The following is a 23,546-nucleotide window of genomic DNA, read 5'->3' as shown; positions in this document are numbered from 1 at the left end:
CTGAGGGAGTGCTGCACTGTCAGAGCGACAGTACTGAGGGAGTGCTGCACTGTCAGAGGGTCAGTGCTGAGGAGGTGCTGCACTGTCAGAGGGTCAGTGCTGAGGGAGTGCTGCACTGTCAGAGGGTCAGTGCTGAGGAGGTGCTGCACTGTCAGAGGGACAGTACTGAGGGAGTGCTGCACCGTCAGAGGGTCAGTACTGAGGAGGTGCTGCACTGTCAGAGGGTCAGTGCTGAGGGAGTGCCGCACTGTCAGAGGGCTAGTACTGAGGGAGTTCCGCACTGTCAGAGGGTCAGTACTGAGGGAGTGCTGCACTGTCAGAGGATCAGTTCTGAGGGTGTGAGAAGGATTCATTGGTTAGCTAATTTAAAGAGCTGGCAAAGGCATGATAGGCTGAGTGGTCTCCTATGTTGTAAGAGACTATAATGCTGAGATATTGGAAGCCTGATTGATATGACGCTACTGTACCTTTAAGAATTTTTTAAAAGATTATGTTTTCTGCAGTTATGAACAGGCTCTGAGCTGTCTGTTTAGAAGTCCTTTTATTGCTGCTTAAATGATTTAAATGGGGTTTTGTTTATTTTTACTCTGGATCGAATGCACTTTCTGGGAATTTGCAACCTTTAGAATTGTTAGTGAGAAGAATGACTGACAGGTCAGGTGACAAGAATTCTTCCTTTCAGTTTTGGGCTGGTGGCTGCTTTTTCAGTTGGAAGATGTTTTTATTCAGGCTGGATGCAGTGTTCTGTCTCTCTCTCTCTCGTTGCTGTTTTCGGAAGCAGTCCTGACTTCAAGCTTGTCTGTGTGTATCAAGAAAGCTGCAAATCCAACCAAAGAACTAAGTTCCAGCATCACATGAGCATCCTTGTTTTCTGTGGTAAACCTGTGGCAAGGGTATTTGTTTACGGCTTTGTTTAGTTGGAACAGTCGTTAGTTGTTAAGGTTCATACAATATCATAATTGCTATTTTTCTTGTTTGTAATTGGTAAAAGTTATTGCTAATTTTTTTCTATTTGTTACCTGTATTTTTAAGTCAACTTTGACTAAAGCTCCCTCGTGGGTCATTTAGATCATACCAAAAGCAAAACATCTCATTCTTACCCTATCCAAATTCAAAGTGCAAAACATATGGTCTGGGCTGACTTTCTAAAATACCTTGGAGTTTCTAATCTGGATTATAACAGTGATGAGCTGCTGCAGGTCAATTAGAATGAGCCTGTGTGACTGGTGGTCACAGCAGAGAGTGGAAATAACCACACTTCATGAATATGCCAGAGGGAGCATTAAAGCAGATAAGTTTGATCTTGTTGAACAGTCAGTTCTAGTGAGCAATTGAGATTGAGTGAGACATAGACAGCATAGTTGGTGTAAAGGAGATAGGTGAGATGGGAAGCTCTGGCTTCACAAGAGGAAGTCGAAAGTAAATTCTATTCGCATTCTAATCAGTAATCTCTAAACTGTCTGTGCTTTATATGCTCTGTCTGAGGCCAGAACTCTCCATTCACCTGACAAAGGGGCTAACCCCGAAAGCTTGTGAGTATATTATCAAATAAATAGGTTGGACTAAAACCTGGTGTTGTCAGACTTTTTACTGTGTTCACAAGAGGAAGGCCATTCAGCCCATTTTAATTCAAAGAACAGCAAAGTTCAAAGAAAAGTGCAGCATAGGACCAGGCCCTACAAGTCTGTGCTGATCATGATGCCCTAACTAAACAAAAAAAACCCTTCTGCCCTTACTCCATCCGTATCCCTCTATTCCCTCCCTATTCATGCATCCATCCAGATGCTTCTTAAACGTTGCTAATGTGCCTGCTTCCATCACCCCCTCTGGCAGCACGTTCCACACACCCATCACTCTGTGTGAAAATCTTCCCCTGAACTTCCCCCTTAAACATTCCCCCTCTCACCTTGAACCTGTGCCCCCTTGTAATTGACACTTCCACCCTGGGAAAAAGCCTCTGACTATCCACCCTGTCTATGCCTCTTATAATTTTGTAGATGGCTATCAGGTCTCCCCATCAGCCTCTGTCTTTCCAATGAAAACAAATCCTTGTTTATTCAACCTCTCCTCATAGTCAAGACCCCTGAGACGAGGCAACATCCAGGTGAACTTCTGTTGCACTCTCTCCAAAGCTTACACTTCCTTCTGCTGGTGAGGTGACCAGAACTCTGTGCAATATTCCGAGTGCAGCCTAACCAAGGTTTATATAGCTACAACATGATTTCCCAACTCCTCTATTCACTGGCTCTGCCAATGAAGGCAAGCATGCCATATGCTTTCTAAATCACCTTGGCCGCCTGTGTTGCCACTTTTCGGACACAGTGAACGTGTACATCCAGATTCCTGTTAAAGATCCTGCCATTTACAGCGTAATTCTCCAAAATACATCATCTTGCATCTGTCCAGATTAAACTCCATCTGCCATTTCTGTGCCCAGGTCTCCGATCTATCTATATTCTGTTGTGTCCTCTGACAATCCTCAGCACTATCAACAACTCCAACAACCTTCGCATCATCCACAAGTTTACCAATCAGACCTCCCACATTTTCCACGACATGTCATCCACACAACAGATTGAATATAAAAGTAGGGAGGTCTTGCTGCAGCTGTATAGGGCATTGGTGAGGCCGCAGCTGGAGTACTGTGTGCAGTTTTGGGCGCCGCACCTGCGCAAAGATATTTTGGCCTTGGAGGGAGTGCAGAGGAGGTTTACTAGGCTGATACCGGAGTTGAGGGGGTTGAGCTATGAGGAGAGGCTGAATAAACTAGGCTTGTACTCATTAGAGTTTAGAAGAATGAGGGGAGATCTCATTGAGACGTATAAGATGATGAATGGGATGGATAGGATAGAGGTGGAGAGACTTTTCCCGCTCAAAAAAGACAGTAGGACTAGGGGGCACAGCCTCAAGATAAAAGGGGGGCGGTTTAGAATGGAGTTGAGGAGGAACTTCTTCACTCAAAGTGTGGTGAATCTGTGGAATTCTCTGCCCGTTGAAGTGGTGGAGGCTGCCTCGCTAAATATTTTTAAGACGCGGGTTGATGGGTTTTTGATAAGAGAGGGGATTAAGGGTTATGGGGAGAAAGCGGGAAAGTGGAACTGAGCAGCGACAGATCAGCCATGATCTTATTGAATGGCGGGGCAGGCTCGAAGGGCTAGATGGCCTACTCCTGCTCCTATTTCTTATGTTCTTATGTTGTTATGTTCAGATCTGTTTACAAGGGCCCAGTGTTCTGCTCTTCCTCTCTGGCGAGCTTGGTGGTGGGGAGCATATTTAATCAGGCAGGAGAATGTGGACCCCTGGGTGGACCTTCCCATCTGGACTAAGTCCGTGGCTATGTTGAGCCACTTAAGGAGGTGGCCATGTGAGGCTGCTTGCAGGCTCCTGGAGGGACGTGGTGGGGAGGGGGGCCGGCGGGGGGGCAATCATTCAAAGATTCAGCCCCTGATTGAAAGACTTGGCATCAGAAGTGAGACCCCAAATGACAACCACTCCTCTGATCTTACACCTAATCATTTGGCCTTCAGATGTGCCCAACACTTGTGCCAGCGGCAAGGACCTGTGCGTTTTCCTTGTCGACCAAGCCCATCCAGCAACCCTTGTGATCCTCACCCTTTTGATTGGCTGGTAGCTCGTGGTGGGAAGGACTTCTCCTTCCACTCTCCCCCCCACAGGGTCCATAATCCTGAAGGAAGGCCTGTCAAGTGCCTGACTGGCATTTAATTCAGCGAGCATTCTTTAGAAGAGATAAGGTAGAATCTCAGCAACTCTCCAGCTCCCCATTTCTCTCCTTGTTTTCTACACAGAGTTGATTGATAAGTTGCAGGATTCTGCAGCAGCCATGTCTCAGTAGATAGCACTCTCAGATCCGAGTCCACAGGTTGTGGGTTCAAGACCCACTCCAGAAATTTCAATACATAATCCTGACTGACACTCCAAATACAGTAATGAGGGAATACTGAAAGACCCCAAGGAGAAGGACACTGAAAGACCCCAGAAGGAAGGCAATGAAAGACCCCCAAAAGGGCACTGAAAGATCCCAGAAGGAGGGTAATGAAAGACACTAAATGACCAAATGAAAGACAACGAGAGAACTGTAGATTGGAAACAAGTTAACAATTTATCAAAGACAAACCCAATCAACACCAAAGCCAATAAGGGTCGGCCTTACAGGCCCAAGGCTCAAATTCAGAACAAAAACAGAAAATGCTGGAAAATCTCAGCAGGTCTGACAGTGAGAGTCATCCAGATTCAAAACGTTGATTTTGATTTGATTTGATTTGATTTATTATTGTCATATGTGTTAACATACAGTGAAAAGTATTGTTTCTTTTACGCGATACAGACAAAACATACCATTCATAGAAGGAAAGAGGACAGTGCAGAGTGTAGTGTTATAGTCATAGCTAGAGTGTAGAGAAAGATCAGCTTAATGCAAGATGAGTCCATTCAAAAGTCTGACAGCAGCAGGGAAGAAGCTGTTCTTGAGTCGGTTGGTATGTGACCTCAGACTTTTGTATCTTTTTCCTGAAGGAACATAAGAACATAAGAAATAGGAGCAGGAGTAGGCCATCTGGCCCTTCGAGCCTGCCCCGCCATTCAATAAGATCATGGCTGATCTGTCGTGTCTCAGTTCCACATTCCCGCCCTCTCCCCATAACCCTTAATCCCCTCTCATATCAAAAACCTATCAACCCGCGTCTTAAAAATATTTAGTGAGGTAGCCTCCACCACTTCAACAGGCAGAGAATTCCAGAGATTCACCACCCTTTGAGTGAAGAAATTCTTCCTCAACTCCGTTCTAAACCGCCCCCCCCCCTTTATCTTGAGGCTGTGCCCCCTAGTCCTACTGTTCTTTCTGAGCGGGAAGAGTCTCTCCACCTCTATCCTATCCATCCCATTCATCATCTTATATGTCTCAATGAGATCTCCCCTCATTCTTCTAAACTCTAACGAGTACAAGCCTAGTTTATTCAGCCTCTCCTCATAGCTCAACCCCCTCAACTCCGGCATCAGCCTAGTAAACCTCCTCTGCACTCCCTCCAAGGCCAAAATATCCTTGCGAAAGTACAGCACCCAAAACTGCACACAGTACTCCAGCTGTGGCCTCACCAATGCCCTATATAGCCGCAGCAAGACCTCCCTACTTTTATATTCAATCCCCCTCGCTATGAAGGCCAGCATCCCATTCGCCTTCCTGACCACCTGCTGCAAACAAGGTGGAAGAGAGAATGTCCGGGGTGCACGAGGTCCTTAATTATTCTGGCTGCTTTGCCGAGGCAGCGGGCAGTGTAAACAGAGTCAGTGGATGGGAGGCTGGTTTGAGTGATGGATTGGGCTACATTCACGAACTTTTGTAGTTCCTTGTTGTCTTGGGCAGAGCAGAAGACATACCAAGCTATGATACAACCAGGAGGAATGCTTTCTATGGTGCATCTGTAAAAGTTGATGAGAGTAGCTGACTTGCCAAATTTCCTTAGTTTCCTGAGAATCTAGAGGCATTGGTGGGCTTTCTTAACTATAGTGCTGACGAGGACAAGTTGTTGGTGATCTGGACACCTGAAAACGTTAAGCTCTCGACCTTTTCTACTTCATCCCCATTGATGTAGACAGAGACATGTTCTCCTTTACGCTTCCTGAAGTTGATGACAATCTCCTTCATTTTGTTGACATTGACGGAGAGATTATTGTTGCCGCACCAGTTCACCAGATTCTCTATCTAATTCCTGTACTCTGTCTCATCATTATTTGAGATCCGACCCACTATGGTAATTAGGAGTGCCCCCTGTCAATTAGGAGTGCCCCCTGTTAATTAGGAGTACCCTCTTTAATTTGAAATGTCCCCTGTCAATTTGGGGAGCCCCCTGTCAATTTAAAGCGCCCGCTGTCAATTCTGCAGGGGTGGGGAGGGGATCCTGATATGGTGGCGAGGGGGGTGAGGGAGCTGAGGCCTTTGAAATGAGGGAGTTGGCAGTGATAGGGGAGTCACCATTTAGGGGTGTGGCGGGGAGGGAGCTTGCATTGAGGGGGGGAGCAGGCATTGAGGGGAGGTGGGGCAGGTGTTGAGGAGATGATACTGCCGTGTTATGGGGTGTCGATGTACAGGAAGTCCTCGATAATAGTGCCAATAGTGTGAGGAAAGCTCCCAATACCTTCACGGCGAGGGGAATTCTGATCAGGGCACATTTTAAAGATGGTGCCCTGATCTCTGTGAAGGTGACTTTGCCAACTCTCTCAGACCCCACGCCACCAGACTTCTGGCATGAACCGGACCCCCCCCCCAACTCCAACTCCCCCCCAACCCCACCTCCAGCCAACTCCTAGTTATTTTGTGGTTGAGATTGGTTCAAGATCTGGGCAATGCATCTGGAAAGATAGCCGCCAGTTTTCATTCAGAGCTGGACACTGACAAATTACGGGAAAATAATGTCCATCGCTGTTCCTACACTGTCGCTGGGTCAAAATCCTGGAACTCACTTCCTAACAGCACTTGGGTGCAGCTACACCGCATAGACTGCAACGATTCAAGAAGACAGCTCACCACCACCTTCTCAAGGGCAACTAGGGATTGGCAATAAATGCTGGCGTAGCCCATAGTGTTAACATCCCATGAACAAGTGAATAAAGAAAAAAACTGCAGAGTTATTGCAATGAAATTTATGAATGATCCAAAGATCAGCAAATGTGACTGATCAAGATGATGAAGAGGGGAAATAAACAACCTTTCAGAGCAGTGAACTGTGGTGATACAGTGAGCAGGTCACCTCTGATTACATCACTGACGTTCCAGTAGAATCTGATGAAGGATAATATCTAACACTCATGGTTTAATATTTCCATTAATGCTTGGTTTTAAATATACACCCCATTTCCTTTAGAGTAACCTCTCTCTCTAAAATTCAACCTCTGACTCACTCTAGGCTATTCTATACGTAAACCACCCATACACTCTCAGTTAGATAACAGCCATAAGTCATTTCCAGGTTGCCGTTATTCTATATATAAACTCCCTGACGCCCCAGATTAGATTCCAGTTTGTAACTTACTCCCGTGTATCTGTTATTCTATATACGAACCACCCAAACCCGTTGATTAGATTCCAGCCTGTTATTCAGTCCCAGATATCTGTGATTCTATACATACATCATGTGAACTCTTCGATCAGTTTCCAAGGAGTAACTAACTCCTGGGTATCTATTATTCTATGTATAAACCAACCAAATCCCTCGATTAGATTCCAGTCTGTGATACAATTCCAGATATCTGTTATTCTGTAAATAAACCACCCAAATGCCTCAATTAGATTCCAGTCCATAACACATTCCTGGATATAAGTTATTCATATATAAATCGCCCAAACTTCTCAATTAGATTCCATCCGTAACTCACCCCAGCGGCTCTGTCATACTAAATATAAACATATTTTAGTCCCATTAGTCCTCAATTAGGCCGTGAGGTTTGTTAGTGCTTTGAATCTGGAACTCAGTGCCTGAAAGTTGCAAAAACCCTCACATCATTTGCGGAGTTTGCACATCCTCCCCATGTCTGCGTGGGTTTCCTCCAGGTGCTCTTGTTTCTGCCCACAGTCCAAAGATGTGTAGGTTAGGTTGATTGGCCATGCTAAATTGACCCTAATGTCAGTGGATTAGTAGGGTAAATGTGTGAGGTTACAGGAATAGGGCCTGGGTGGGATTATGATTAATGAAGGCTCGATGGGCCAAATGGCCTCCTTCTGCACTGTCGGGATTCTGCGATTCAATAATTTAAGAAGCATTTATATGAGTGTTTGAAGTAACTAGCATACAAGGCCATAGACCAAATGCTGGAAAATGGGATGCGAATGGATAGGTACCTGATGGCTGGTACAGACACGATGGGCTGAAGGGCTTCTTTCTGTGCAGTAAAACTCTATGGGTGTTAGCAACAGGCACAAATCCCATCACAGCCATTAAATCTCGTGAAAGGTCAAAAACAGGATTTGCATTGGTGATATTTCAGATGGAGAACTTCCCAGGCCCTCTCCAATGTCCAGGAGAGGCATGAATCTGAGTAGCATAATCCTGAAAGCATTATCATCTTCTTAATCATCTGACTGTTGCACCTTCATCTTCATCGAATCTTCCCACCCATCAGCCATGGGATCACGCCGGTGCAACATACTGCTGCTTTTCAAAATCGGGAACCAGGCGCCATGACCTCCGAGAGGGAGATCGGAGGTCAGCACCACTGTCTCCACCAGGGAGTTGAAGAGGTCCCTGGACAGTTCTGGAGGAGACCGTCGGGGGTTTCGGGGAAGTGACATAGTGAGGGAGAGAAGAGCTCAGCTGAGGAAGCAAAAATCTTTAATCGCAGGACTGGGAGGGGAGTGCTTTCGGTTGGTATCGGGGTCTCGGAATCCACTGTCTGTGTTGTGTGAGTTTCTGTTGCGAGAGTCAGCAGTCTGTGCTGTGTATGTTTGTAGTCTGTGTTGTGCGAGTATGCAGTCTGTGCTGTGTATATTTGCAGTTTGTGTGTGTGAGTCTGCAGCCTGTGCTGTGTATGTTTGTAGTCTGTGTTGTGCGAGTATGCAGTCTGTGCTGTGTATATTTGCAGTTTGTGTGTGTGAGTCTGCAGCCTGTGCTGTGTATGTTTGCAGCCTGTGCTGTGTATGTTTGCAGTCTGTGTGTGTGAGTCTGCAGTCTGTGCTGTGAATGTTTGCAGTCTGTGCTGTGTATGTTTGCAGTCTGTGCTGTGTATGTTTGCAGTCTGTGCTGTGTATATTTGCAGTCTGTGTGTGTGAGTCTGCAGTCTGTGCTGTGTATGTTTGCAGTCTGTGTTGTGCGAGTATGCAGTCTGTGCTGTGTATGTTTGCAGTCTGTGCTGTGTATGTTTGCAGTCTGTGCTGTGTATATTTGCAGTCTGTGTGTGTGAGTCTGCAGCCTGCGCTGTGTATGTTTGCAGTCTGTGCTGTGTATGTGTGCAGTCTGTGTTGTGCGAGTATGCAGTCTGTGCTGTGTATGTTTGCAGTCTGTGTTGTGCGAGTATGCAGTCTGTGCTGTGTATGTGTGCAGTCTGTGTTGTGCGAGTATGCAGTCTGTGCTGTGTATGTTTGCAGTCTGTGGGTGTGAGTATGCAGCCTGCGCTGTGTATGTTTGCAGTCTGTGTGTGTGAGTCTGCAGCCTGTGCTGTGTATGTTTGCAGCCTGTGCTGTGTATATTTGCAGTTTGTGTGTGTGAGTCTGCAGCCTGTGCTGTGTATGTTTGTAGTCTGTGTTGTGCGAGTATGCAGTCTGTGCTGTGTATATTTGCAGTTTGTGTGTGTGAGTCTGCAGCCTGTGCTGTGTATGTTTGCAGCCTGTGCTGTGTATGTTTGCAGTCTGTGTGTGTGAGTCTGCAGTCTGTGCTGTGAATGTTTGCAGTCTGTGCTGTGTATGTTTGCAGTCTGTGCTGTGCGAGTATGCAGTCTGTGCTGTGTATGTTTGCAGTCTGTGTTGTGTGAGTCTGCAGTCTGTGCTGTGTATGTTTGCAGTCTGTGTTGTGTGAGTACGCAGTCTGTGCTGTGTATATTTGCAGTCTGTGTGTGTGAGTCTGCAGTCTGTGCTGTGTATGTTTGCAGTCTGTGTTGTGCGAGTATGCAGTCTGTGCTGTGTATGTGTGCAGTCTGTGTTGTGCGAGTATGCAGTCTGTGCTGTGTATGTTTGCAGTCTGTGTTGTGCGAGTATGCAGTCTGTGCTGTGTATGTTTGCAGTCTGTGTTGTGCGAGTATGCAGTCTGTGCTGTGTATGTTTGCAGTCTGTGGGTGTGAGTATGCAGCCTGCGCTGTGTATGTTTGCAGTCTGTGTGTGTGAGTCTGCAGTCTGTGCTGTGTATGTTTGCAGCCTGCGCTGTGTATGTTTGCAGTCTGTGTGTGAGTCTGCAGTCTGTGCTGTGCGAGTATGCAGTCTGTGCTGTGTATGTGTGCAGTCTGCGCTGTGTATGTTTGCAGTCTGTGTGTGAGTCTGCAGTCTGTGCTGTGCGAGTATGCAGTCTGTGCTGTGTATGTTTGCAGTCTGTGTTGTGTGAGTATGCAGTCTGTGCTGTGTATATTTGCAGTCTGTGCTGTGTATATTTGCAGTCTGTGCTGTGTATGTTTGCAGTCTGTGTTGTGCGAGTATGCAGTCTGTGCTGTGTATGTGTGCAGTCTGTGTTGTACGAGTATGCAGTCTGCGCTGTGTATGTTTGCAGTCTGTGGGTGTGAGTCTGCAGTCTGTGCTGTGTATGTTTGCAGCCTGCGCTGTGTATGTTTGCAGTCTGTGTGTGTGAGTCTGCAGTCTGTGCTGTGCGAGTCTGCAGTCTGTGCTGTGTATGTGTGCAGTCTGTGCTGTGTATGTTTGCAGTCTGTGTTGTGCGAGTATGCAGTCTGTGCTGTGTATATTTGCAGTCTGTGTGTGTGAGTCTGCAGTCTGTGCTGTGTATGTTTGCAGTCTGTGTTGTGCGAGAATGCAGTCTGCGCTGTGTATGTTTGCAGTCTGTGGGTGTGAGTCTGCAGTCTGTGCTGTGTATGTTTGCAGCCTGCGCTGTGTATGTTTGCAGTCTGTGTGTGTGAGTCTGCAGTCTGTGCTGTGTATGTTTGCAGTCTGTGTGTGTGAGTCTGCAGCCTGTGCTGTGTATGTGTGCAGTCTGTGTTGTGCGAGAATGCAGTCTGCGCTGTGTATGTTTGCAGTCTGTGGGTGTGAGTCTGCAGTCTGTGCTGTGTATGTTTGCAGCCTGCGCTGTGTATGTTTGCAGTCTGTGTGTGTGAGTCTGCAGTCTGTGCTGTGTATGTTTGCAGTCTGTGTGTGTGAGTCTGCAGTCTGTGCTGTGTATGTTTGCAGTCTGTGTTGTGCGAGAATGCAGTCTGCGCTGTGTATGTTTGCAGTCTGTGGGTGTGAGTCTGCAGTCTGTGCTGTGTATGTTTGCAGCCTGCGCTGTGTATGTTTGCAGTCTGTGTGTGTGAGTCTGCAGTCTGTGCTGTGTATGTTTGCAGTCTGTGTGTGTGAGTCTGCAGCCTGTGCTGTGTATGTTTGCAGCCTGTGCTGTGTATGTTTGCAGTCTGTGTGTGTGAGTCTGCAGTCTGTGCTGTGAATGTTTGCAGTCTGTGCTGTGTATGTTTGCAGTCTGTGCTGTGCGAGTATGCAGTCTGTGCTGTGTATGTTTGCAGTCTGTGTTGTGTGAGTCTGCAGTCTGTGCTGTGTATGTTTGCAGTCTGTGTTGTGTGAGTACGCAGTCTGTGCTGTGTATATTTGCAGTCTGTGTGTGTGAGTCTGCAGTCTGTGCTGTGTATGTTTGCAGTCTGTGTTGTGCGAGTATGCAGTCTGTGCTGTGTATGTGTGCAGTCTGTGTTGTGCGAGTATGCAGTCTGTGCTGTGTATGTTTGCAGTCTGTGTTGTGCGAGTATGCAGTCTGTGCTGTGTATGTTTGCAGTCTGTGTTGTGCGAGTATGCAGTCTGTGCTGTGTATGTTTGCAGTCTGTGGGTGTGAGTATGCAGCCTGCGCTGTGTATGTTTGCAGTCTGTGTGTGTGAGTCTGCAGTCTGTGCTGTGTATGTTTGCAGCCTGCGCTGTGTATGTTTGCAGTCTGTGTGTGAGTCTGCAGTCTGTGCTGTGCGAGTATGCAGTCTGTGCTGTGTATGTGTGCAGTCTGCGCTGTGTATGTTTGCAGTCTGTGTGTGAGTCTGCAGTCTGTGCTGTGCGAGTATGCAGTCTGTGCTGTGTATGTTTGCAGTCTGTGCTGTGTACGTTTGCAGTCTGTGTTGTGTGAGTATGGAGTCTGTGCTGTGTATATTTGCAGTCTGTGCTGTGTATATTTGCAGTCTGTGCTGTGTATGTTTGCAGTCTGTGTTGTGCGAGTATGCAGTCTGTGCTGTGTATGTGTGCAGTCTGTGTTGTACGAGTATGCAGTCTGCGCTGTGTATGTTTGCAGTCTGTGGGTGTGAGTCTGCAGTCTGTGCTGTGTATGTTTGCAGCCTGCGCTGTGTATGTTTGCAGTCTGTGTGTGTGAGTCTGCAGTCTGTGCTGTGCGAGTCTGCAGTCTGTGCTGTGTATGTGTGCAGTCTGTGCTGTGTATGTTTGCAGTCTGTGTTGTGCGAGTATGCAGTCTGTGCTGTGTATATTTGCAGTCTGTGTGTGTGAGTCTGCAGTCTGTGCTGTGTATGTTTGCAGTCTGTGTTGTGCGAGAATGCAGTCTGCGCTGTGTATGTTTGCAGTCTGTGGGTGTGAGTCTGCAGTCTGTGCTGTGTATGTTTGCAGCCTGCGCTGTGTATGTTTGCAGTCTGTGTGTGTGAGTCTGCAGTCTGTGCTGTGTATGTTTGCAGTCTGTGTGTGTGAGTCTGCAGCCTGTGCTGTGTATGTGTGCAGTCTGTGTTGTGCGAGAATGCAGTCTGCGCTGTGTATGTTTGCAGTCTGTGGGTGTGAGTCTGCAGTCTGTGCTGTGTATGTTTGCAGCCTGCGCTGTGTATGTTTGCAGTCTGTGTGTGTGAGTCTGCAGTCTGTGCTGTGTATGTTTGCAGTCTGCGTGTGTGAGTCTGCAGTCTGTGCTGTGTATGTTTGCAGTCTGTGTTGTGCGAGAATGCAGTCTGCGCTGTGTATGTTTGCAGTCTGTGGGTGTGAGTCTGCAGTCTGTGCTGTGTATGTTTGCAGCCTGCGCTGTGTATGTTTGCAGTCTGTGTGTGTGAGTCTGCAGTCTGTGCTGTGTATGTTTGCAGTCTGTGTGTGTGAGTCTGCAGCCTGTGCTGTGTATGTGTGCAGTCTGTGTTGTGTGAGTATGCAGCCTGCGCTGTGTATGTTTGCAGTCTGTGGGTGTGAGTCTGCAGTCTGTGCTGTGTATGTTTGCAGCCTGCGCTGTGTATGTTTGCAGTCTGTGTGTGTGAGTCTGCAGTCTGTGTGTGTGAGTCTGCAGTCTGTGCTGTGCGAGTCTGCAGTCTGTGCTGTGTATGTGTGCAGTCTGTGCTGTGTATGTTTGCAGTCTGTGTTGTGCGAGTATGCAGTCTGTGCTGTGTATATTTGCAGTCTGTGTGTGTGAGTCTGCAGTCTGTGCTGTGTATGTTTGCAGTCTGTGTTGTGCGAGAATGCAGTCTGCGCTGTGTATGTTTGCAGTCTGTGGGTGTGAGTCTGCAGTCTGTGCTGTGTATGTTTGCAGCCTGCGCTGTGTATGTTTGCAGTCTGTGTGTGTGAGTCTGCAGTCTGTGCTGTGTATGTTTGCAGTCTGTGTGTGTGAGTCTGCAGCCTGTGCTGTGTATGTGTGCAGTCTGTGTTGTGCGAGTATGCAGTCTGTGCTGTGTATGTTTGCAGTCTGTGTGTGTGAGTCTGCAGTCTGTGCTGTGTATGTGTGCAGTCTGTGCTGTGTATGTTTGCAGTCTGTGTTGTGCGAGTATGCAGTCTGTGCTGTGTATGTTTGCAGTCTGTGTGTGTGAGTCTGCAGCCTGTGCCGTGTATGTTTGCAGTCTGTGCTGTGTATGTGTGCAGTCTGTGTTGTGTGAATATGCATAGAGTCATAGAAGTTTACAGCATGGAAGCAGGCCCTTCGGCCCAACTTGTCCATGCGCCCTTTTTTTTAAAACCCCTTAACTAATTCCAATTGCCCGCATTTGGCCCATATCCCTCTATACCCATCTTATCCATGTAACTACTTAAATACTTTTAAAAAGATAAAATCATACCCGCCTCTACTACTACCTCTGTGTGAAAGAATTGCCCCTCTGGACACTTTTGTATCTCTCCCCTCTCACCTTAAACCTATGCCCTCTAGGTTTAGACTCCCCTATCTTTGGGAAAAGATATTGACTATCTACCTTGTCTATGCCCCTCATTATTTTATAGACCTCCATAAGGTCACCCCCTCAGTCTCCTATGCTCCAAAGAAAAAAGCCCCAGTCTATTCAGTCTCTCCTTATAACTCAATCCATCAAGTCACACTAGCATCCTAGTAAATCTTTTCTGCACTCTTTCTAGTTTAATAATATCCTTTCTATAATAGGGTGACCAGAATTGCACACAGTATTCCAAGTGTTGCCTTACCAATGTCTTGAACAACTTCAATAAGACATCCCAACTCCTGTATTCAATATTCTGACCAATGAAACCAAGCATGCCGAATGCCTTCTTCATCACTCTGTCCACCTGTGACTCCACTTTCAAGGAGCTATGAACATGTACCCCTAGATCTCTTTGTTCTGTAATTCTCCCCAACGCCCTACCATTAACTGAGTAAGTCCTGCCCTGGTTCAATCTACCAAAATGCATTACCTTGCATTTGTCTAATTTAAACTCCCAATGGCCCAAATGATCAAGATCCTGCTGCAATTGGAGATAACCTTCTTCACTGTCCACCATTCTTGAGGGGCTGAAAATAGATAAGTCCCCTGGTCCGGATGGGATCTACCCTAGGATTCTCTGGGAGGCTAGAGAGGTGATTGCAGAGCCTCTGGCTCAGATCTTCAGGTCGTCATTGGTCTCTGGTGTAGTCCCGGAGGATTGGAGGATAGCGAATGTTGTCCCATTGTTTAAGAAGGGGAACAGAGACTTTGCCGGGAATTATAGACCGGTGAGTCTTACTTCTGTTGTGGGCAAGGTTTTAGAAAAAATTATTAGGGATAGGATTTATAGTTATTTGGAGTGTAATGAATTGATTAGAAATAGTCAGCATGGTTTTGTAGCGGGTAGGTCGTGCCTTACTAACCTTATTGAGTTTTTTGAGAAGGTGACCAAAGAGGTGGATGGGGGCAAGGCAGTTGACGTGGTATACATGGATTTTAGTAAGGCGTTCGATAAGGTTCACCATGGTAGGCTTCTGCAGAAAATGCAGATGTATGGGATTGTGGGTAATCTAGGAAGTTGGATCAGGAATTGGCTATCAGATAGGAGACAGAGGGTGGTGGTGGATGGTAAATATTCATCATGGAGTACAGTTACGAGTGGTGTGCCTCAGGGATCTGTTTTGGGGCCACTGTTGTTTGTAATTTTTATTAATGATCTGGATGAGGGTATAGTTGGGTGGATTAGTAAATTTGCTGATGACACCAAAATTGGAGGTGTGGTAGATTGTGAGGAAGGGTGTCATAGTCTGCAGGGAGACTTAGATAGGTTGCAGAGCTGGGCCGAGAGGTGGCGGATGGAATTTAATGCGGAGAAGTGTGAGGTAATTCACTTTGGTAGGAGCAACAGATGTGTCGAGTATAGGGCTAACGGGAGGACTTTGAATAGTGTGGATGAACAGAGGGATCTAGGTGTGTGTGTACATAGATCCCTGAAAGTTGGGAATCAAGTAGATAAGGTTGTTAAGAAGGCGTACGGTGTCTTGGCGTTTATTGGTAGGGGGATTGAATTTAGGAGTCGCAGTGTAATGTTGCAACTGTACACTACTCTAGTGCGGCCGCACTTGGAGTACTGTGTGCAGTTCTGGTCCCCGCATTACAAGAAGGATGTGGAGGCGTTGGAGAGGGTGCAGAGGAGGTTTACTAGGATGTTGCCTGGTATGGTGGGGAGGTCCTATGAGGAGAGACTGAGGGATCTAGGGTTGTTTTCGTTGGAAAGAAGGCGGCTAAGAGGGGATCTTATTGAAACATATAAGATGATTAGAGGTTTAGATAGGGTGGATAGTGATAGCCTTTTTCCTCGGATGGAGAAAGCTAGCACAAGGGGGCATGGCTTTAAATTAAGGGGGGGTAGCTACAGGACGGATGTCAGGGGTAGGTTCTTTACCCAGCGGGTGGTGAGGGATTGGAATGCCCTGCCTGCTGCGGTTGTAAATGCGTCTAGTTTGGGGGCGTTTAAGAGATCTCTGGATAGGTTTATGGACGAAAAGGGATTGGTATAGGCTAGTGGGTCATTGTTTTTGTAACTGGTCGGCGCAACATCGTGGGCCGAAGGGCCTGTTCTGCGCTGTAATGTTCTATGTTCTATGTTCTATGTTCTATGACACCAATCTTGGTGACATCTGCAAATTTACTAACCATGCCCTTATATTCTCATCCAAATTATTAATATAAATGACAAATAACAGTGGGCCCAGCACTGATCCCTGAGGCACACCGCTGGTCACAGGCCTCCAGTTTGAAAAACAACTGTCTACAACCACTCTCTGGCTTCTGTCAAGGAGCCAGTTTTGTATCCATTTAGATACCTGACCCTGGATTCTGTGAGATTTAACTTTATGTAACAACCTACCATGTGGTACTTTGACAAAGATCTTGCTAAAATCCATGTAGACAACATCAACTATACCGCCCTCATCTACCTTCTTGGTTACCCCTTCAAAAAATTCAGTTAAACTTGTGAGACATGATTTTCCACTCACAAAGCTATTCTGATTGTCCCTAATCAGTCCTTGCATTTCTAAATGCCTGTAGATCCTGTCTCTCAAAATACCTTCCAGTAATTTAACCACCACAGATGTGAGGCTCACTGGCCTGTAGTTCCCAGGCTTTTCCCTGCAGCCCTTTTTAAACAAAGGCACAACATTTGCCACCCTCCAATCTTCAGGCACCTCATCCGTGACTATCGATGATTCAAATATCTTTTCCTGGGGCCCTGCAATTTCCTCCCTAGCCTCCCACAACGTCCTGGGATATACTTCATCTGGTCCTGGGGATTTATCTACCTTGATGTGTTTTAAGACATCCAGCACTTCCTTCTCTGTAATATGCGCACTCATCAAGACGTCAATATTTATTTCCCCAAGTTTCCTAACGTCCATGCTTTTCTCAATGCTGATGAGAAATATTCATTTAGGATCTTACTCATCTCTTGCAGTCTGCACTGTGTATGTTTGCAGTTTGTGCTGTGTATGTTTGCAGTCTTTGTTGTGTGAGTCTGCAGTCTGTGCTGTGTATGTTTGCAGTTTGTGTTGTGTGAGTCTGCAGTCTGTGCTGTGTATGTTTGCAGTTTGTGTTGTGTGAGTCTGCAGTCTGTGCTGTGTATGTTTGCAGTTTGTGCTGTGTATGTTTGCAGTTTGTGTTGTGTGAGTCTGCAGTCTGTGCTGTGTATGTTTGCAGTTTGTGCTGTGTATGTTTGCAGTTTGTGTTGTGTGAGTCTACAGTCTGTGCTGTGTATGTTTGCAGTTTGTGTTGTGTGAGTCTACAGTCTGTGCTGTGTATGTTTGCAGTTTGTGTTGTGTGAGTCTGCAGTCTGTGCTGTGTATGTTTGCAGTTTGTGTTGTGTGAGTCTGCAGTCTGTGCTGTGTATGTTTGCAGCCTGTGTAGTGCGAGTATAGGTCTATATTGACTGAGTACACAGTTTATGGCATGGGAATCTGGTTGGGGCCATCTGGTACCCGGGTGACTGTGGGGCAGATGGGTGGAGGTTGGGATGTAATGACAGCCATGGAGCCAGACATGTTGGACTGGGTGGGTATGTGAACCCCAAGAGAAAAAGCAATTCTGTGTCCACCCAAGGCTAAGAGGAAGTGGGAGGAATGACGGGAATGGCTATCCAGTAGGCTTTAGTATTGAGGGATGAGAGCAGTGAGCTCTCTGAATTATCCAGCCTGACTAAGCAGGGTACCTATTAGTACCTGCTGTCCCTGAAAGAGGAAACAGTTGTGTCCTGTTACATGCCTGGCATTCATGCTCATGGCACAAACTGGACTTCAGCAGTTACCCCTGATGATCAGTAGCTGCGATATGACCTGACTCTCTTCTCTCTCACAACCCTCACAGGATTCCAATGGAAATCAGGATGGAGGCACTTGGAGCTGAAGATCTTACTCATCATCGCGTTGCAGGGGCACTGACTCCTGCAGCAAAGTGTGGCGGCTCGTACAGGAGACCCTCCAGACTGAGATCAGGGGGCTGCAGGGCAGGATTGGGTAGTGGCCGGAGAACACAATCGCCGTACAGGAAGAACAAAGGCAACAAAGAAGCCCCGGGACTAGTGGACTTCTTTATTCTTCCCTGAGGTGCCCAATGGTATTGTGTTCAGATGGATAGGAAACCAATTGGCAGACAGGAAACAAATAGTAAGAATAGATCTTTTTCTAAATGCCAGGCAATGGCTAGTGGGACACCACAGGGATCAGTGCTGGGACTCCAGCTATTCATTATATTTATTAATGATTTGGAAGAGGGAACCAAATGTAATATCTCCAAATTTGTAGATGATACAAAGTAGGGTGAGCTATGAGGAGGGTGCAGAGATGCTTAACCATGATTTGGACAAGTTGATTGAGTGGGCAAATAATTGACAGATGCAGTATAATGTGGATAAATGTGAGGTTATCCACTTTGGTAGCAAAAACACAAAGGTAGATTACAATCTGAATGGATATAAATTAGGAGAGGGGAATGTGCAATTGGACCTGGGTGTCCTTGTACACAAATCACTAAAAGTCGCATGCAGGTGCAGCAGGTGGTTAAAAAAAAGGCAAATGTTATGTTGGCCTTCATAGCGAGAGGATTTGAGTACAGGAGGGATGTCTTAATTCAATTATGCAGGGCCTTGGCAAGGTCACACCCAGAATAGTGTGTGTAGTTTGGATGTTCTTGCTGTAGAGGGAGTGCAGAGAAGGTTTTTACCAGACTGATTCTTGGAATGGCAGGATGATGTATGAGGAGAAATTGATTCGGTGAGGACTGTATTGGCTGGAATTCAAACAAATGAGGTGGATCTCATAGAAACTTACAAAATTCTAACTGGCTTAGACAAGGTAAAGGAGAATGATTACAACCAATCCTAGATAACCTCCTTCACTGTCCACTATCTTGGTTTAATCTGCAAACTTACTAACCATGCCCCATAAATTCTCATCCAAATCATTAATGTAAATGACAAGTAACAGTGAACCCAGCACTGATCCCTGAGGCACACCGCTGGTCACAGCCTCCAGTTAGAAAAACAACTGTCTACAACCACCTCTGTCTTCTGTCGTCAAGCCAATTTTGTATCTAATTGGCTGCCTCATTCTGCACCCTGTGAGATTTAACCTTATGCAACAACCTACCATGCAGTACCTTGTCAAAAGACTTGTTGAAGATGATGTCGACTGCACTGCCCTCATCTACCTTCTCGGTTACCCCTTCAAAAAACTCAATCAAATTTGGAGACATGATTTTCCACTCACAAAGCCATTCTTCCTGTCCCTAATCAGCCCTTGTCTCTCCAAATGCCTATAGATCCTATCCCTCAGAATACCTTCTAACAACTTTCCCACAACAGATGTGACGCTCACTGGCCTGTAATTCCCAGGCTTTTCCCTGTAGCCCTTCTTAAACAAAGGCACAACATTTGCCACTCTCCAATCTTCAGGCACCTCACCCATGACTATCAATGATTCAAATATCTCTACTAGGAGACGCACAATTTCTTCCCTAGCCTCTCATAATGTCCTGGGATAGACTTGGTGCACTTTAAGACTTCCAGCACCTCCTTCTCTGTAATATAATGTGGAGATAAGAACATATGAACATAGAACTAGGAACAGGCACAGCCTCAAAATAAGGGGGGGGGTTGCAGTTTAGAACGGAGTTGAGGACGAACTTCTTCACTCAAAGGGTGGTGAATCTCTGGAATTCACTGCCCATTGAAGTGGTGGAGGCTACCTCTGAATATATTTAAGTCACTGGTAGATAGATTTCTGATAGACAAGGGAATTAAGGGTTATGGGGAGAAAGCAGGAAAGTGGAACTGATCCACTTCAGATCAGCCATGATCTTATTGAATGGCGGGGCAGGCTCGAAGGGCTAGATGGCCTACTCCTGCTCCTATTTCTTATGTTCTTATGTAGGTGTAGGCCATCTGGCCCCTCGAGCCTGCTCCGCCATTCAATAAGATCATGGCTGATCTTTTTCTGGACTCAGCTCCAGACACCTGCCCACTCACCATAACACTCAATTCCTTCATTGTTCAAAAATTTATCTATCCTTGCCTTAAAAGTGAGTCCTGATGAAGGAGCAGCGCTCTGAAAGTTTGCGTTATCAAATAAACCTGTTGGGCTTTAACCTGGTGTTGTGAGACTTCTTACTCTGTAATATGTACACCCATCACTATTTATTTCCCCAAGTTCTCTAACATCCATGCTTTTCTCAACAGTAAATACTGATGAGAAATATTCAATTAGGATCTCATCCATCTCTTATAGATCCGCACAAAGATAACCTTGTTGATCCGTAAGAGGTCCTAGTCTCTCCCTAGTTACTCTTCTGCCCTTTATGTATTTATAGAAGCTCTTTGGATTCTCTTTGCCTTATCTGCCAAAGCAATTTTGTGTCTCCTTTTTTGCCCTCTTGATTTCTCTCTCAACTCTACTCTGACAACTTTTATTCTCTCCAAGGGATCCACTTGATCCCAATGCCTATGCATGTCATATGCCTCCTTCTTTTTGACCAGGGCCTCAATACTCAGTGTCCAGGGTTCCCGACTTCTACCAGCCTTGCCTTTCACTCTGAAATGAATGTGCTTACCCTGAACCCTGGTTTACAAATTTTTGAAAGCCTCGTACTTCATCAGATGTCTTTTGCCTGCCAACAGACACCACCCAATCAACTTAAAGTACCTGTCTAATACAACCAAAATTGGCCTTACCCTAATTTCATAGAATCATAGAGTCCCTACAGTGCAAAAGGAGGCCATTCGGCCCATCCAGTCTGCAACGACTACAATCTCACACGGACTCTATTCCCGTAATCCCACATGTTTATCTTGCTAATACCCCTGACACCAGCATAATTTAGCATGGCTAATTGACCTAACCCACATATCTTTGGACTGTGGGAAGAAACTGGAGCACTGGAAGAAACCCACCTGCCCTTCCTAATTTCCCAAAAGGAGGTCAGGTTTTGCTCCCTTTCTAGTTGGGCCATGCACTGCAGGGAAGAAGCTGTTCTTAAGTTGGTTGGAACGTATCCCAAAGGAAAAAGGTGAAAGAGAGAAAGTCTAGGGTGCTGGCTGGTTTTCCAAGGCAGCGGGAAGTGTTTTCAGAGCCAATGGATGGGAGGCTGGTTTGAGTGATGGACTGGGCTTCGTTCACAACTGTTTATAGTTTCTTGTGGTCTTGGGCAGAGCTGGAGCCATACCAAGCTGTGCTACACCCAGAAAGAATGCTTATTGTAATGCATCTGTAAAAGTTGGAGCCATGTCTCCGTAATGCTATTTATATCATATCCTTTTATATCTATCTGTACAATGTATTCATCTATTTTGTTTTGGATGCTCATTTGTACCTGAGCATATCCGCCCCCCCGCCCCCAGCTTATCCCACCCCCCCACCTCTAGTTTGTACAGATCCCACCTCCCCCAGAACTGGTCCCAAAGCCCTAGGAATCTGAAACCCTCCCCCTCACACATCTTTTCACTCTATGTATCCTGCTGTTTCCACTCTGACTAGCACGTGGCATAGCTAGTAGGCTGAGATCACTACCTTTGAGGTCAGACTTTTCAGCTTGCTTCTGAGCTTCCTATATTCTGCTTTTAGGGCCTGTTCCTTTTTTTAAACCTATGTTCTTTGTACCAAAGTGTACTACAACCACTGACTCCCCCTTCAGAAGTTCCTGCAGCTGCTCCAAGACATCCTTGTCCCTAGCACTAGGGAAGCAACATAACATCCTGAAGTCTGATTTGCAGCCACAGAAACACCTATCTATTCCCCTTACAATTAAATTCCCAATAACTATTGCATTCTCACAATTTTATCCCTCCCCTCTGCAGCAGAACTAACCATGGTGCAATGGATTTGGTTGTTTTCCCCTGAAATGCCATTCCCCTCAACAATATAAAAAATGGTTTTTGCAGGGGAATGGCCACAGGAAATTCCTGCACCACCTGCCCAGCTCTCTTGCTCTGCCTGGTGGTCACCCATTCCTTTCCTGCTTGTGGAATGATCCTGCTGTGTGACCACCTCTCTACACATGCTGTCTACGATACTCTCTGCCTCACAGATGCTCCACAATCTCCCCAGCTGCTGCTCCAGCTCTGAAACGTAGGCTTCCAGGATCCAACACTTCCTACACACCTACTTGCCCTGGGCAATGAAAACATTCCTGGACTCCCACATGGAGCATGAAGAGCAGATCGTGGCTTGGAATCTCCTGTCATGTCTTACCACTTTAAATTAAACTTTTGAATGCTGTTTTGTTTCATATTATATCCAATTCTCTAGGTGTCTTCATTCTAGCTCATCGTTACAACTGAATGTAACCTTTACAAACTATAAACCAAAGAAATTACCTCTGCACAGGTCACTGAAAGTGGCATCACAGGTGGAGAAGTCGTCAAGAAGGCATATGGCATGCTTGCCTTCATCAGCCAGGGTACTGAGTTTAAAAGTCATGTCGCAGCTTTATAGAACTATAGTTAGGCCCACTTGGAACGTAGTGTTTAATGCTGGTCACCACACTACCAGAAGGATGTGGAAGCTTCAGAGAGGGTACAGAAAAGGTTTACCAGAATGTTTCTTGGTATGGAGGGCATTAGCTACGAGAAGAGGTTGAAGAAATTGGTTTGTTCTCACTGGAACGACAGAGGTTGAGGGGCGACCTGATAGAAGTCTACAAGATTATGAGGGGCATGGACAGAGTGGATAGTCAGAAGCTTTTTCTCAGGGTGGAAGAGTCAATTACTAGGGAGCACAAGTTCAAGGTGCGAAGGGCAAGGTTTAAAGGAGATAAGAACATAAGAAATAGGAGCAGGAGTAGGCCATCTAGCCCTTCGAGCCTGCCTCGCCATTCAATAAGATCATGGCTGATCTGTCGTGGCTCAGTTCCACATTCCCGCCCTCTCCCCATAACCCTTAATCCCCTCTCTTATCAAAAACCCATCAACCCGCGTCTTAAAAATATTTAGCGAGGTAGCCTCCACCACTTCAACGGGCAGAGAATTCCAGAGATTCACCACCCTTTGAGTGAAGAAGTTCCTCCTCAACTCCGATCTAAACCGCCCCCCCTTTATCTTGAGGCTGTGCCCCCTAGTCCTACTATCCTTTCTGAGCGGGAAGAGTCTCTCCACCTCTATCCTATCCATCCCATTCATCATCTTATACGTCTCAATGAGATCTCCCCTCATTCTTCAAAACTCTAACGAGTAGTTTATTCAGCCTAGTTTATTCAGCCTCTCCTCATAGCTCAACCCCCTCAACTCCGGAATCAGCCGAGTAAACCTCCTCTGCACTCCCTCCAAGGCCAAAATATCCTTGCGTAAGTACGGCGCCCAAAACTGAACACAGTACTCCAGCTGCGGCCTCACCAATGCCCTATACAGCTGCAGCAAGACCTCCCTACTTTTATATTCAATCCCCCTCGCTATGAAGGCCGGCATCCCATTCGCCTTCCTGACCACCTGCTGCACCTGCAAGCTGGGTTTTTGCGACTCATGCACAAGGACCCCGAGGTCCCTCTGCACCGCCGCCTGCTGCAGTTTTTCGCCACGTAAGTAATAGTCCTTCCTACCATTCTTCCTACCAAAGTGGACCACCTCACACTTGCCAACATTAAATTCCATTTGCCATTTCCTGGCCCATTCGCCCAGCCTATCTAGATCCTTCTGCAGACTCTCCACACCCTCCGCACAATTTGCCGTTCCCCCAATCTTGGTGCTAATGTAGTCGAGCAGAATACTGAGATACAGG

This window comes from Carcharhinus amblyrhynchos, chromosome 1 (assembly GCF_965287045.1).
Source record: "Carcharhinus amblyrhynchos chromosome 1, sCarAmb.v2.hapA, whole genome shotgun sequence".
Lineage (NCBI taxonomy): Eukaryota > Metazoa > Chordata > Chondrichthyes > Carcharhiniformes > Carcharhinidae > Carcharhinus > Carcharhinus amblyrhynchos.
This window is presented reverse-complemented; position numbering follows the sequence as displayed.